A 15585-nucleotide genomic window follows, 5' to 3' on the forward strand; every position below is an offset into this window, starting at 1 on the left:
CTGCCTTAGCCTGCAGCCAGTACTTACATTTTTTGTTCTTCCTTAAGTGCCGGCTGCGCTCCTTACTTTCCTTTCTAGCTAGTAGCTAATTCTTAAAGGGAAATGTGCCTTTTTAAGCTAGTTCACTCAGCAGCTTGTCTTTTCTGTCTCTGGAGGCCTTTCCTTGTTTGATCAATATATGGAAGAGGGAAAATATGGGTGTGTGTGTTTCAAATTCTTCCTTCAGAAGGAGATGGGAATGAGAAAAAGGGAGGCAGGGAAGGGAGGGAGGAAAGGAAGTCCCGCCTTAGCACTTGGCCACCAGCAGCTCTGCCATTGACTTTGCTTGTCAAAAGGTTGCAGAAGGGGATCACATGAACCTGGAACACTGTGACCATTATAAATATGAATCAGTTGCCAAGCATCCAAATATAAATCACATGACCCTGGGCATGCTGCAATGGTCATAAGTCATTTCAGTGCAATTGCAACTTTGAACAGGTTTTTTTTTTGGTCATCATGTTTTTGACACCTTGCTAGGTGGTACTCAAATATTGCCATATCCTAAAAGTGGTACAATTGGTAAAAAGGTTGAAAAGCCCTGGCATAGGCAAGTAGTACAGGAAATTAGAGGATTATAAATGTGCTCTTAGTGGTTTTTGTGTTATGCAAAAAAAAATTTCGTTTGGTGATTGGTTCTTGGATAAGTGAGCTGAGGAAACCAGGATTCAAATCCTCATTTATCCATGATCAGTTGCTGTCTCAAGTTAATCTGTTTTTGCTGCATTGATGCTTTTGCCTCAGGTTTAGGTTTCAAAGATACAATTCTAATATAGGTAAGGCAAGAGTATTTATCCAAGACCTTATTGACAAATGAGCCAATGTGGCATGCACCACCGAGACCTGGTTGATTCCAGAAAGGGGGGAGGGTTCCCCTCTTGGAGATGTGCCCAGCTGGGTTTATGGTTTGGCACCAGCCAAGACCCCAGGGCAGGTGGGGAGGCAGTGGTCTGTTTTGGCTTTCAGGGGCCTTGCTCTCCAGGTTTCTGGTTGTGAGACCCTGTTTCTGAAGCTGGACTCATGGGATCAGTTGGGACTGTTGCTACTGTATCAGCCTCCCTGCTGCGTGGCAACCTCCCTGCCTGAACTGCTGGAGGCCATTTCAGGGTTGGCGGTGGAGTTTCCCAGGCTTATGGTCCTGGGGGACTTCAAACTGCCATCCCTGGGTTTGGCCTTGGAAGCGGCCTAGGAGTTCATGGCAGCCATGGGCCTATCCCAGATAATCTCAGGCCTGACTTGGGACAGTGGTCACACACTGGATAACTAACTAAATCACAACAAGTTCCCTATCTACCCTAAGGTCCCAAGGAAAGGGACCTTTTGCTTACCTCTGATCCAAAGTAGATTGTGAGTGCTCGGAGAGAGCGGGCTGGTTACCTGTGACCCAGAACCAGGAAGCAGTCAGAAATACTAGCTGGACAGCAGGTCTCTTCCAGCATCTGTCTCTTCCTGGCCAACGCACCAAAACTGTCGTGGAAAAACCCAATGAAAAAGACAAAAGACAGCAACACAAAACAATACTTCTTACTTTAAGATTCAGAGGTTTATTTTGCTAATAATTTGGGACATAGTAAACATAATAACACAACATCACTTACATTAGTAACCCATTGCAATGAGGTCGAACGACATAGGCCCAGCAAGGACAGCTATAGGCCAATGGCAAATCAATTAGGTCCAGTCCCAAACTTTTATACTCTTTCTCATCCTAAGACCATAGATGGTCAGCAATCTTACACTTTCTGCTGACCCTTTGCTGAACATAACTTTCTACATACTCGTGTACATTGGAACCTGCATCCATCAGCTACTTTCAGTTCCCTATTTCTTACTGTTCCAGTCCTTATGTTCTAAATATATTTGAAACAAGCAAGCTTAGCAAAATCATATTAAATAAAGTACAACTGCAAACTGCAAAAGTAAGCATAGCACAGACTTTGGTCCAATACTTTTTCCATAAGGCCTGATTTAGTTCACCTGGGCCTAAACCTTGTATAGACGAACAATAGCCAATATTTTCGTTTTCCACAGTAGTTATGTACCCGAAGAACCAAAGAGTTGTGTATGAAAAACTCAAAGCGCTCAAAACACAAGTTCATTCTATTTTCAACAGGTTCTACAACAACAAGCAGTGAGTCAGAGAAAGCAAGTCGGCGATCAAAGGACTTGTAAAGCAATACATTATCGATGGCATCAATGGAGTCAACGCTATTCCGTTTCTAAGACAGGTGAGAAACGAAATTGTTAATCTGTTGGGCTAATCATTGCGAGACAAAAGTTAACTTGGCTCTTGCAGAATGGAGCACATCGACATCAAAAGCGGAGAAGTTAACTTCGACTTTGCGTTTCGTACAAAGGCAGAACCTATTTTAGAAGCGACCGACCTCGATGAAGTGTATAGCAAAGCCATTGACAAGATGATGGAGTCAATGGCGACGCTCCAGATGCAGGGTAGTTAACTGGAGGCTCAAGGCTGTGCAAAGGTTGGAGATAAATGGATACATTCTGCTTCTGCCTCTTTTGATGAAGAAAAAGGTGATTGTCAACAAAATGAACAAAGACAACAAATGCTTCATGTGGTCTGTAGCACGAGCGTTGAATCCAGTAGAACATAATCCTCATAGAATAACAAAGGTATTGAGAAAACAAGCTGAGAAACTCAATTGGAGCGGTATCGAATTCCCAGTTGCTGTCAAGGGAAATGTTTAAAGTAAATTTGAACGAAACAACCACATCAGCCTTAATGTATTTGGATATAATAGAGGTGTAAACCCACTGTATGTGACCAAATGTCAAAGCGATAAAGTTGTTAATCTATTGCTTATTTCCAACAATGTTAAGAAGCACTATACCTGGATAAAAAACTTTAACAGACTGTTGGCAAAGGAAACAGATGAATCAGTCAATTCAATGCACTATTGTATGCGATGTTTGACTGGTTATCTGTTCTGTCCCAGCCTACGTCCGTCTTTGTTGCGTCACAAAAACAAACCCCTCTTTAACAGTAGGCTGGGAAAACCAACCCCTTTTTATTACAAAAACAGTCCTGATAAGTTTGCTCAAAAACAAAAACAACAGAATACTTTTCCAACAGATAATTGGTTAAAAAATCAGACAGCAGGAGTTTAAACAAAACATTCATCGGTAAAACAAACAGACCATGATCCCTGGAAGTTCTTACGAACGGTTGCCTTCAGCAACCAGCACCGCCCACACCTCCTCTTTTTATACAGCAGTTCCAAGGCATTGCCTCTCAGTGCCTTCTCCGTTTTCTCTGGAGTTGTCCCATTGACTGCTGTTGATTTACTCTTGCTAATTGCCTGCGCGCGTGAGCATCAATTAGCAAGTCCATCAGGTGTGCATCGTCTGAGTCTGACTCAGTCCCCTCACACAGCTGAGCTTCATCAGGAACACGACTGGAAGGCCCAGGCTCTTCATCAAGCCGTGAGTCCTGTAATTCATCAGAGCCTCCCTCTGACCCTGATGGCCCTTCAAATGCCTCCTCCACCTCCTCCTCAAATTCCTCAGACTCAGCTGTTGGGAACACAGGCTGGCACGGAATCACGACATTATCAAAGGATAGAGTCTCTCAAGAAACGATGAGCTTTGTTCACAGCACAGACCTCAAAAGATAGAACTTCCAGAAGCCGGCACGACACTATCTTTTAAGAACCACAACAGGTCGATGAGAGTGCCATTTGTAATCTGTGCAGATTCCGGATCGTTCATTAAACCGATGAATACATACCAACCAAACCCTAAAGAATCTTACATGCACAAGTATCAGAGACATATTCCAAGCTCGTTTTGCTACCAGATAAAATTCTTCGACGATACAACGTATAATCAAGACCCAATTACATTCACCACTAATAACAAACACGACGTAGCACAGAAATTTGTCAGCTCGCTCATGCAAGATGTTAAGGACAATTACAAGTGGTTTAAGAAGCCAGAGATGATATTTACAAAAGACGCAGAGAGATACGCCTCGGCTACTACGTGTCACATATGCAGAGGCGAGTTGGACGTTAAAGATAAAGTTCGCGATCACTGCCAGTTGACGGGAAGGTTTAGAGGCGCGGCACACAATAAGTACAATCTAAAATTCAAAGTACCTGTTGTGGTTCCGTCCTGTGAGCCCATCTTATCAGAGGAAGAAGGCTCCGAACATGGAGAGGAGATGACCAGGCCTCTCTCTCCAGGACCCTCCTCTCTGGCAATGCCTCAGGTGTCTCCCGACGGAGAAGAGATTGGCCAGGAGCCAGGTGTTTCCGAGCCGTCGGATAGTGATGAAGATACGTTGTGGCTGGACCCACGCCAGCGTAGGCAAGACAAGCGTGCGCAGCAGAAAAGGAGGCGTGCCAGAGATTAAGCTGAGTCACTGGACCCCACCCCACAGGCTATAAAAGAGAGTATGGTGGCCATTCGGACTCTGACGGACAAAGCTAAATCTCTGGCGAATCACTTTGCACCTTTGGACACAACGCCTATTTGCTGTGGATTTAATTACAAACTGTGTGTATTTTTGTCTGTGTTATCGCAGTAAAAAAGTTCTTGGCAGGCAGCTATGGAGTTGCTGCCAAGTTCCTTATCAGTGGCGTGGAGTGTCTGAGAAGGTTATTTAACCCTCGGCTGGCTGTTTGGGTGTGTGTGAGACGGGGACAGAACAGTACCACGGTTTATCCCCGTAATATTCCATAACCTTTCTGGGTACGACAGCCATCAATTCATTAAGAAGCTACGAGGTGAAAATGATGAAAAAATAACCTGTATACCGAACAATGAGGAAAAGTATATTTCGTTCAGCAGAGAGGTGGTTGTTGACAAATTTACCAACAAAAAGGGAAAGGTAAAACTAGTTATATGACAATTATGGTTTATCGACAGGTTTAGGTTCACACAAGCCTTGCCCCTTTGACAAAGAATCTTAGCAAAGACCAGTGTAAAAATTTAGCAAAGGAATACAGCGGAAAACGGTTTGATCTATTGCCGAGGAAAGGAATTTACCCCTACGAGTACATGGACTCCGTCAAAAGGTTAAACGAAACTGAGCTGCCACCAAAGTCTGCCTTTTATTCAAAACTGGATGACAGTGAGATAAGCGACGACGACTATAAGCACGCGAAGAAGGTATGGGAGGAATTTGGTTGTAAAACACTCGGGGATTACCACAATCTGTACAACAAGAGTAATGTGTTGCTGTTAGCCGATGTCTTTGAAAACTTTAGAGACGTTTGCATGGAAAACTACAAACTAGATCCCGTCTGGTACTATACGTCGCCTGGACTCGCTTTGGACGCAGCACTGAAGATGATGAATGTTGAACTGGAGTTGTTGAGCGATTACAATATGCTGCTCAACTTTAAACATGGAATACACTGCGGAGTCAGCGTCATCTCAAAATGATACGCTCGAGCAAACAATTAGTACATGGGTGAAGCCTTTGATAAGAGTAAGCCTTCAACGTTCATTGTTTATCTGGACGCCAACAACCTGTACAGATGGGCGATGAGCCAACCACTTTTGGTTGGTGGATTTCAATGGGCGACCGAAGTAGAACTCAACGACTGGAAAACCTTTTCAAGCCAAGATGGAGTAGGTTGTTGGCTCACATATGACTCGGAATACCCGAAAGAGCTGCACGATCTTCACGATTACCCATTGGCTCTGGAAAATATTATTCCCAAAGGATCCAAGGTGCAAAAGCTAATACCCAACTTGTACAATAAGATCAAGTACAGTGTGCACTACGAGGCCTTGAAGCTGTACGAGAGTCTCGGGATGAAGATCACAAAAATTCACAGCGGAATAAAGTTCAAAGAAGAGCCCTGGTTGAAAAGGTACATTGATCTGAACACCGGCTTGAGAATGAAAGCTACCACCGAGTTTGAAAAAGCCTTCTTCAAACTTATGAATAACAGCGTCTTCGGCAAGACCATGGAAAACATTGAGAATCGTGTGGATGTAAGGCTGGTTACAAGCGAGAAACAGTTGGTGAAACTGAGTGCCCAACCAAACTATGACAGATTCACGATATTTGACGAAAACCTGACCAAAGAACAACCAAACTATGACAAAAATCTATCCACCGTTCACATGACAAAAATGTCAAGCCCCACAGGGCTTGCCATTCACTGGTGGGGGGGTGAAGCACGGCCCGCAGCAGCTGGACGCCGCCGCAGCCGCCCAGCTGATTGTCGGCACCGCCCCAGCCTGTATGGGCCTACGGAGAGTCAGGTACGGCCCTCCCCCCTCCCCTCCTTGCCCTTCGCCGCCGCTCACCGTGCTCGGGTCGGAGGGGCCTTGCCAGCGGTTGGGGGGGCCGCAGCCCTTTCCCCCCTTGGCGCGGGCGAGCGCAGGGGGAGCCGGGCGCCGCTGAGCCCTGCCGACGGCCGAGAGACCAGGCGCTCGCCACTGGAGGTGCAGGACCGCGGGGAGAGCAGCTGTCCGCCGTCCCGAATCCGGAAACGCTGGCGCCGGCTGTCAGAAGCCATGGAGAGCATTGGGAGGCCGCGGATGCCGGAAGAGCAGCCGGACGGCAAGACAAGCAGCTGCTTGCCGGTGGGAACCGCGAGAGGCCTCCAGCGGCCAGAGAAAGGTCGTCAAGGCCCGGCCAGGACTACAGTGGCCCAGGAGCTCCCGAAGGAAGGGGCAGCGAGGTGCTAGCGAACAAGCAGAGTGTGGGCGGCTGAACCGAAGACCAGCGGGATGTGGTTGACTCCAGGGAGGGGCGTATCCGGACTACAGGGACATTTATGAACATTGGGTGGATGGTGGCTTGCTGCTGGGGGTGGGGTGATGGGGCGTGGCACAGCTATATACAGCACTGGGAGCAAACCACTCCCAGTGCTGACTTTTTCTTGGCTAGTAATTAAAAAACCTTGCTTGCACCTCGTACTTGCGTTCCTGACCTTTCTTCTGGACGTCGTCGGACGGGCGTGACAGTAAGTCAGCACTCCTTATTTCTACCGCCCCTTAGCCTTTACCCTTGTTTCGAGGGGATGGCGGAGGGCAAACAAGACGTTCCTCGGGATGGAGGAGGACGCTCCGGCCGGAGCCACAGGGGCCCAAGAGGCGCAGCCGGTGATCAGGCCAAAGGTGACACGGACCACGGCCCCTTTGGGTGAGGCCCAAGAAGCCACAGCTTCAGGAGGCACGGGGGAGTGGTGGCAGAGTCCTGCATTGGCTAATCTGGAGACGGGACAAGTACGCACCCCAAGTGCCAGGCCTTCCCTCATGGAATGGAGGGAGAGGCGTGTCACGGGAGATGACGAGGGGGAGTGGAGCTACTCAACTGCACCTGGGCAGTACACGATGGATGTGCTCCGGGACCGGTTTGGCGAGGCTATCAGGGGCCGTCTTCGTGGCAACGGGTGGACGGGTCATCAGGATGTTCTGAATCAACCCGTTTCCGGCTGAGCAGCCCAAGGCTCCGACTGCCGCCAGCGGTGAGCGGTCCAGCGGCCGGAGGCCCCGTGCCCGGGGTGCCAACCCCCCAGCCCCAGCCAGCGTGGCCAGGTGGGTCGGGGTGATGCTTGGGGAGCACCTCCAAGAAGGACACCAGGGCCCCGGCCTTGGAACTCAGAGCTTGTCTACCCCTGCTGCTGCGGCTCAGGGCATGGTCCAACCCGCGGCCCCGTGGGGACCGGGAACCGCCTGGGGTCCACCGCCCATCCCTATTACATTCGATGGCAACCCTGATCAATTGGCTATGTTCATGAGCCATGCGATCAGCCACTTGGACCGATACGCCCACCTGTATCCATCTCAGTGGGCGATGGTGGTGGCGGTCACCGCGGGGTTGCAAGGTGAAGCAGCGGCTTGGGCTGCCGACCTTTACAGCAACCATGCGCCGGAGCTGGGCAATGCGGGCCTGTTCCTCGAAGCCCTGCATGCCCGGTTTGAGGACACGGCACGTCTCCAGCGGGCAGAAGCGGAGGTCCTGTCGCTGAAGCAGCGGGGCCAAGCCGCAGCAGACAATGTCCGAGAGTTCCGGAGGCTGGCGGGTCGGCTGTGCTCATCGTGGCCGGAACGGTTGTTGGTCCACCACTTCCGGGCGGGTCTGGACCAAGAGCTACGCCAGGCCTGTGTTTACAGAGGCGTGCCAAACCGGCTCCGAGACTGGTTCAGAGTAGCCGTGGAACTGGACACAGGGCTAAGGGAATTCCATAAAGGGGGAGGGGATACCGGCCGACCTCAACGGGCGTTGAGGCCAAGAGAGGGTGGACAACAGGCCGGCCCGTCAAGGCCTCCTCCTGGCCCTTCTGGTGGGGCCTCTCGCTGTTTCCGGTGCAACCAGCCGGGCCATCAGGCAGCCGAATGTCCAGCCCCTACTCCACGGAGTCCCGCGGTAGCCGGACGGGGTACGCCAACTCCGAAGAAAGGACCTGAGAAGTCGAGGGCAGCAAAGCAGTCGTTGACTCCGGCGGTTCAACAGATGGCCCCGGTGGAGGACGCCACGGCAGTGGCAAGGTATCAGGTAGCCACTGCTGACAGTGAGGACGACGCAGCGGACGACCCGATGGTGAGTGAGCCAGTAAGCCCCTTCGTCCTGCCTATAGCTTTAACCAGTCCACAGACCGGGGTGCGGAGGGAATATCGGGCCCTTATAGACACCGGGTGTACACGATGCTTAATCAGTAGGGCAGCAGCAGTAGATAGTGGCATCAGACTGCAACGGCTAGCCCACCCTGTCCGTTTTGAGCAGGTGGACGGGTCTCTGTTAGGGGGGGGCAGCTACTCATGTCACGGAACCAGTCCGCTTGGAACTGGGTGGGCATTGGGAGGTCCTTCGCTTTATTGTTGGGGTCCCAGGGTGTGCGGCCGTAGTCCAGCAACAAGGGGGGGAGGAGGACCCTTTCCCGGCCGTGTATAGCGACCTGGCTGACGTGTTTAGCGAGAGGGAGTGTAACCAGTTGCCACCCCATCGTTCGACGGATTGTGCGATTGAACTCGTACCGGGGGCCAAACTACCGAAGCCCCGGATGTATGCCATGGCGCCCAAGGAGATCGAAGAACTACGGCGGTATATCGATCAAAACTTAGCAAGGGGGTTTATCCAACCAGCCCGTTCCCGGATCGCTGCCCCGGTCTTGTTCAAGGAGAAAAAGGACGGGTCGCTCCGCCTGTGTGTGGACTTCCGGGGGCTCAACGCGGTTTGTGTCGAGCATCTGTACCCCCTCCCGCTGATGAAGGATCTACTGGCCCAGTTGGGCAAGGGGCGGGTCTTTACCAAACTAGACCTTCGGGAGGCGTACTATAGGGTACGAATACGGCATGGAGATGAGTGGAAGACGGCGTTTAACTGTCCGCTCGGCAGTTTTCAGTTCCGATGTCAACGCTGCAAATACTGTATATTCTTGCTTTGACAATATGATGCCGTTTGGCCTGCAGGGCGCCCCCGCAGTTTTCATGCAACTGATTAACCAGGTGTTACACGAGCAACTCTACCGCGGGGTACTAGTCTATCTCGACGACATTCTAATCTACACCGCGACCCTGGAGGAGCATGTCCACTTAGTACGGCAGGTTTTACGAAAATTCCTCAACGCCAACCTATATGTGAAACTATCAAAATGTGAGTTTCACCGGGCCCGACTGGACTATCTGGGGTACCGGATTTCAGGGGATGGTGTGGAGATGGATCCACATAAAGTACAGGCAGTGTTGGAGTGGCAAGCCCCCAGGACGCGTCGTCAGTTGCAAAGCTTCCTGGGGTTCGCCAATTTCTACCGGCAGTTTATTCCATCCTTTGCTGCCGTTGCCCACCCCTTGATGGAGCTGTTGCGGACGAAGCATCTGACCGGCAAGCCAAAGCCGGGTCAGCCGTTGGGTTGGACTCTGACGTGCCAAAGAGCATTCGAAGACCTAAAGGGCCTGTTTGCCAAAGAACCTGTGTTGCTCCATCCGAAGCCCGAAGCCCCCTTTGTGGTACAGGCCGACGCCAGTGACGTGGCCGTCGGAGTGGTGCTCCTCCAACGGAACAGTCGGGGTGTTGCAGCCCTGTGCCTACACGTCCCGCAAGTTTACCACTACCGAAAGGGCGTGGGCTATCTGGGAAAAGGAGGTGTTCGCCGTTTGGTGGGCACTGGCAACGTGGAGACATCTATTGAAGGGGGCGACAGTGCCATTCGAGGTATGGACTGACCATAAGAACCTCGAGGCGTTACAAACACCCCGACGCCTGTCACCCAAGCACGTCAGGTGGGCTCAATACTTCGCTCGGTTCCGGTTCACTCTGAAATATGTGCCAGGGGGGAAGAACTTTCTTGTGGACGGGTTGTTGCGCATGCCGCAATACCACAGTAAGAGGGAGGAGGTGGTACAGGCAATCATGCCACCCTTTAGCCAAGGGGTAGCACGAGTGGCCACACGTACGGTGGCGGGTGGCACACTGCCGGAATTACAGGCGGCCGTACTAGATGCGTGGCTACGGGACCATCCAGGCCTGTTAACACAGAGAGAGGGGGTAGCCTGGAGGGGCAACAAATTGTATGTTCCCGAAGTCCTACGGAACACTGTCCTCCAACGGTGTCACGACGCCAAGCAGGCCGGACACTTCGGGTTCTTAAAGACTTTGCATCTGGTGCGGCGTCAATTCTGGTGGCCCAGGTTGAAACCGGATGTAGAGACATATGTGAGGGCCTGTCACGTCTGTGCCACTGCGAAACCCCGCGTGGGAAAGCCGATGGGCTTGTTGCAGAAAGTAGCCGATCCAACCCAACCGTGGGAGGAGATCGCCATGGACTTCGTTGTCGATTTGCCGAACAGCCATGGCCACACTGTGATCTGGACGGTTGTCGATCTCTTCTCTAAACAAGCTCACTTCATTCCCTGCAAAGGGTTGCCCTCGGCGCAACGGCTGGCTTGGCTTTTTGTTCAGCAAGTCTACCGTCTACACGGAGCACCCCGGCGTATCATCTCGGATCGGGGGGTGCAGTTTACCGCACGCTTCTGGCGGGATTTCCTCCACCTACTTGGGACATCCCAGGGCCTCAGCTCTGCATATCACCCCAGCACCAACGGGGCGGCGGAACGCGCAAACGCCATGGTGGAACGCTACCTCCGGAGCTACGTCACCTACCAGCAAACCGATTGGGTGGACCTCCTACCGTTTGCTGAAGTGGCGTACAATAATACCGTGCACAGCAGCACAGGGTTTGCCCCGTTCCAGGTGGTGCATGGGGTGGAGCTTGTTCCCATTCCTGAGTGGCCTCAGGGAGCGGCCACGCCACACACCCCGCAGACATGGGTGACCGCCCATCGCCTCGATACCCCCTTTCAGTTCCTGCGGGATTCCGTCCGGCTTCGTCGCCATTTCCGTGTCCGGCTATTTTTCTCCCGACTCGTCTCCGGGAAAGCCCACCCACTGACCCATATAGACAGTTGTTTTATGGAGGCCGACTCCCACGGGACGTTCTTTGATCCAGGGTTTATGTATCCTGGTAAGGTTTATGTCCAAGTGATCAACCCGGTGACTGTGCGGCTGCGGTTGCCCCCGTTTCTGGGAAAGATACATCCCGTGTTCCACGGGAGCCTACTAAAACTAGTCACTGGGGCCCCACCTGTGACGACTGCACCGGGACCGGTCACCGGGTCACAGTACGAAGTACAGGAGGTGCTTGATTCCCAGACTCACCACGGTCGGGTGCAGTATCTCATCCGGTGGAAAGGGTATCCCCTCTCCAAGGCATCATGGGTCGGGGAGGAGGACGTTCACACCCCCCGGCTGGTGCGGGCCTTCCACCATAGATGTCCGGGAAAGCCGGGTACTGTAGCATGTGGTAGCATTTGTTCACCCACGTCCTTTTCTCTTCCAGGAGGAACCGTGGTAGAGGGGGCCGCATGTCAAGCCCCACGGGGCTTGCTATTCACTGGTGGGGCGGCCAGAGAAAGGTCAAGGCCCGGCCAGGACTACAGTGGCCCAGGAGCTCCCGAAGGAAGGGGCAGCGAGGTGCTAGCGAACAAGCAGAGTGTGGGCGGCCGAACCGAAGACCAGCGGGATGTGGTTGACTCCAGGGAGGGGCGTATCCGGACTACAGGGACATTTATGAACATTGGGCGGATGGTGGCTTGCTGCTGGGGGTGGGGTGATGGGGCGTGGCACAGGTATATACAGCACTGGGAGCAAACCACTCCCAGTGCTGACTTTTTGTTGGCTAGGAATTAAAAAACCTTGCTTGCACCTCGTACTTGCGTTCCTGACCTTTCTTTCTTCTGGACGTCATCGGACGGGCGTGACAAAGCTTACGTACAACAAGCCGATATATCTAGGCGCATGTATACTGAACTTGAGCAAGACTCTGATATATGATTTCCATTACAACTACATCAAACCCAAGTACGGAGATAGAGCAAAGTTGTTGTTTACTGACACCGACAGTCTGGCGTACGAAATAAAAACCAATGATTTCTACACATTGTTGACGATGTGTATCGACGTGCTCCATTCTGCAAGAGCCAAGTTAACTTTTGTCTCACGATGATTAGTCCAACAAATTAACAACTTCGTTTCTCACCTGTCTTAGAAACGGAATAGCGTCGACTCCATCGATGCCGTCGATAATGTATTGCTTTACGAGTCCTTTGATCGCTCACTTGCTTTCTCTGACTCACTGCTTGTTGTTGTAGAACCTGTCAAAAATAGAATGGACTTGTGTTTTGAGCGCTTTGAGTTTTTCATATACAACTCTCTTTGGTTCTTCGGGTACATAACTAGTAATCCAATCAGCAAATGTGTTGATGGCGGATTTGGCCTTGTCCCAAAGACTCTTAAGTGCATCCTGTATGACTGGAACTGGCTCATCGAGTAATGGTTTTGTAGGGCTACTAAGTAGAGCAATCAGCTCATCCTTTCTGAGCCTTGTATAGCCCTGCAGTCCTCGTTATTTTGCAACGGCACGTAACTCTCGTACGGTTTGACTCTCCATTTTATATAGGCACAAGATTATTTTATATAGGTACAAGATTTAAATGAAAAACTCAATTTTTCGGAGCGAGCGTTATTTCATACTTGGTGTTATGTGGTTTTCTGTCGTACGCCTTAGTTATCAATGAGCTACTTAGTTCGCGTCTAGCCTTGTAAGTTGAAGGATACTCTCATAACTCCACTTTCTATGTCTTTAACTAACACCTTCCTTGGGTTATGGAGGATCGATTTAAGGTACTCGTACTTTGAGTTAATCTCTTTCACAATCTTTTGAGGTTTTGTAAGGCCCTCAGCAGGAAGAAGCCCTCTTTCATCGAGAAGTTTTAAGATCTCTGGTTTGTTCATCGTCTTTACACCCCTGATATTGTTGTCTCTATCTGCTTTAGGGTAGGAAGTGGATATTTGTTTGCTGTAGACATTTTTTTTTATATAGGATTAAAAAAATGTTTAAAGTGATTTAGAGGCTAGAGTGTGGACGGGGTTTAAGCTGGTTGACCTCTTCCTGGACAGGCTCCTCAGGAAAAACGGGAGGGGGGAGTTTGGTCAGTTGTGGCTTGTAAGGGAAGCGCTGCTGAAACTGACGAACTGAATCGGGCATGAACATAGCGTGCATTTTCCCAGGAGCGATCTACAACAGGGTAGCCTTTCCAGTGAATTGAATACTGGATGCCTTTGCCTCTTTTCCTAGAGTTTAGTATCTCTTCCACTTTGTATTCTGTTTCTCCACCCAACAATGACTGATGGTTGAGGGGGGACAGAAAGCTTAGTGCGCTTGGGGGGCATCTTTTACAGTAAAGCTCATTGGAAGACTTGGATGCACTGTCATGACTGCAATTTGGCTCTCTTCTCAATCCCCGCACACAGCCTGACAATAGCAGCGGTGGGAGGGAACGGGTTGGAAAACAGGGAGGTAATGGGGGTGGGCAAAGGAATGCAAAGAACACCGGCTCGGATCCTGAGACAATGCCAGCATCCCAAGGTCACTTGCTGGGAATGTCTGTGAGACAAAGAGTCCTTTTCCCAAACAAAATGAATGTAGCTGATTGGACAGTAAATAATAACTGTGGGAAGGACAGGGGAAAAGGGAAAGTTAACTATGCTATTAGTGCACGAAAATATCAGAATTGGCTTCGCTAATTCTATAACCATGTTGGTCTAGTAAATTATACTCTTGGAGAAAAGAAATGTCCCAGGAGTCTTTATTTACTACATGAACCAAGTGGGATGGGTGATATTAAGCCAATTTTCACAGCAAAAACCTACCTGGACCCCACTGGAAAGGTTGAGCAACAACATCGGCTCTGGGGAAGGACCTGGAGGAAAAGAAGAAGCTGGGAAGCCCCAGTGCCATCACAGGGTGGAGCAGGCACACAAGTTGCTGGAACGTGCCCGAAAGCCAAGGTCGAGAAGCTGGAGCAGCAACCGGCTGCTTCGAAAGAGCAACCGAAGGATGCCACCCCCCAGGGGCCGAAGACTCGATGGTCGTGGGGAGTGGGAAAGTCAGCAGAGGCCAAGAACCCCCCAAGGGTCAACGTGCAGGGAAGCTGCTGCAAGGCTCAGTGAACAGCAGAATGGGATGACCCCACTGAGTGGAAGCTCCCAGTCATCACCCCAAGCCTGGCCATGGAGAAGTTGAGGGAGAAATTTAAAGGGATGGAGGTCCGCACTCTGGCAATGCTGGGAGACACTGCCCCAGTGCCATGGCCCACCACCACCCGTACGGCGACACCTGCTGCTCCTCTACCAGCAGCTTAGTCAGCAGTGGCAGCCATCAGGGTCCCGGCTCCAGGATTTTACCTGGTTCACCAAAAGCGCCAGCCACCTTCCTTTGTGGCCCATTTTTATGGATGTCCGAAGTGTCTAGCCCATTTCTTAGCCAAGGCTTGGTACCACATGGAGAGCTAGGGAGTGATGTATCCAGATGATGCAGCCCGCATTGATACCATTGCCGTCAACCTGGATGAAGACGCCTCGGAGTGGCTGGTGTCACTACATGAGGATGCTCTGGAACTAATCGACCTTGATGCTTTTATGTGAGCCTTACGAGAGCACTTCGAAGACCCCCTTACAGCCCAATGCGCAGAGACCCGCATCCGTACCATTAAATGGGGAAGTGGCCAGTAACAGTACATCCAGGACTTCCACCGCCTGGCCAGCCACCTGGGAGACTGGCTTAATCCATGAGCATGCGGGACGAGAGAGCTGAGGTCACCATCCACCTGAAAGGCAAGGGACCCCAAGAGGAGGAATAGGAGATGCACCACCTGCTAGGATGGGTTGCGCATGGCAGGTCTCTACCAGGTGTTTCTGCTGCGACAAGGGCACAGAGCAGCCGAGTGTCCTGCGCCACATCCAATGGCTGCTCCCCAGTTTCGGGGCCATCCAAAAGGGAAGAATTTGCCAAGACTGAAAAAAGGTGTCCCTCCTGGCTGGTACTGGCAGCTCGGGAGGGTACACGAGCCTGGCTCCAGGGAATTATAAACGCTTCTTTACGGGAGGGTGCCTTCCCCGCGATCCTAAAGGAGGCGGTGGTGAGGCCCCTCCTGAAGAAGCCTTCCCTGGATCCAGATGTACTGGCTAACTATCGTCCAGTCTCCAACCTTCGCTTTGTGGCG

This window comes from Protobothrops mucrosquamatus, unplaced genomic scaffold (genome assembly GCF_001527695.2).
Source record: "Protobothrops mucrosquamatus isolate PMUCROS unplaced genomic scaffold, P.Mucros_1.0 scaffold881, whole genome shotgun sequence".
Lineage (NCBI taxonomy): Eukaryota > Metazoa > Chordata > Lepidosauria > Squamata > Viperidae > Protobothrops > Protobothrops mucrosquamatus.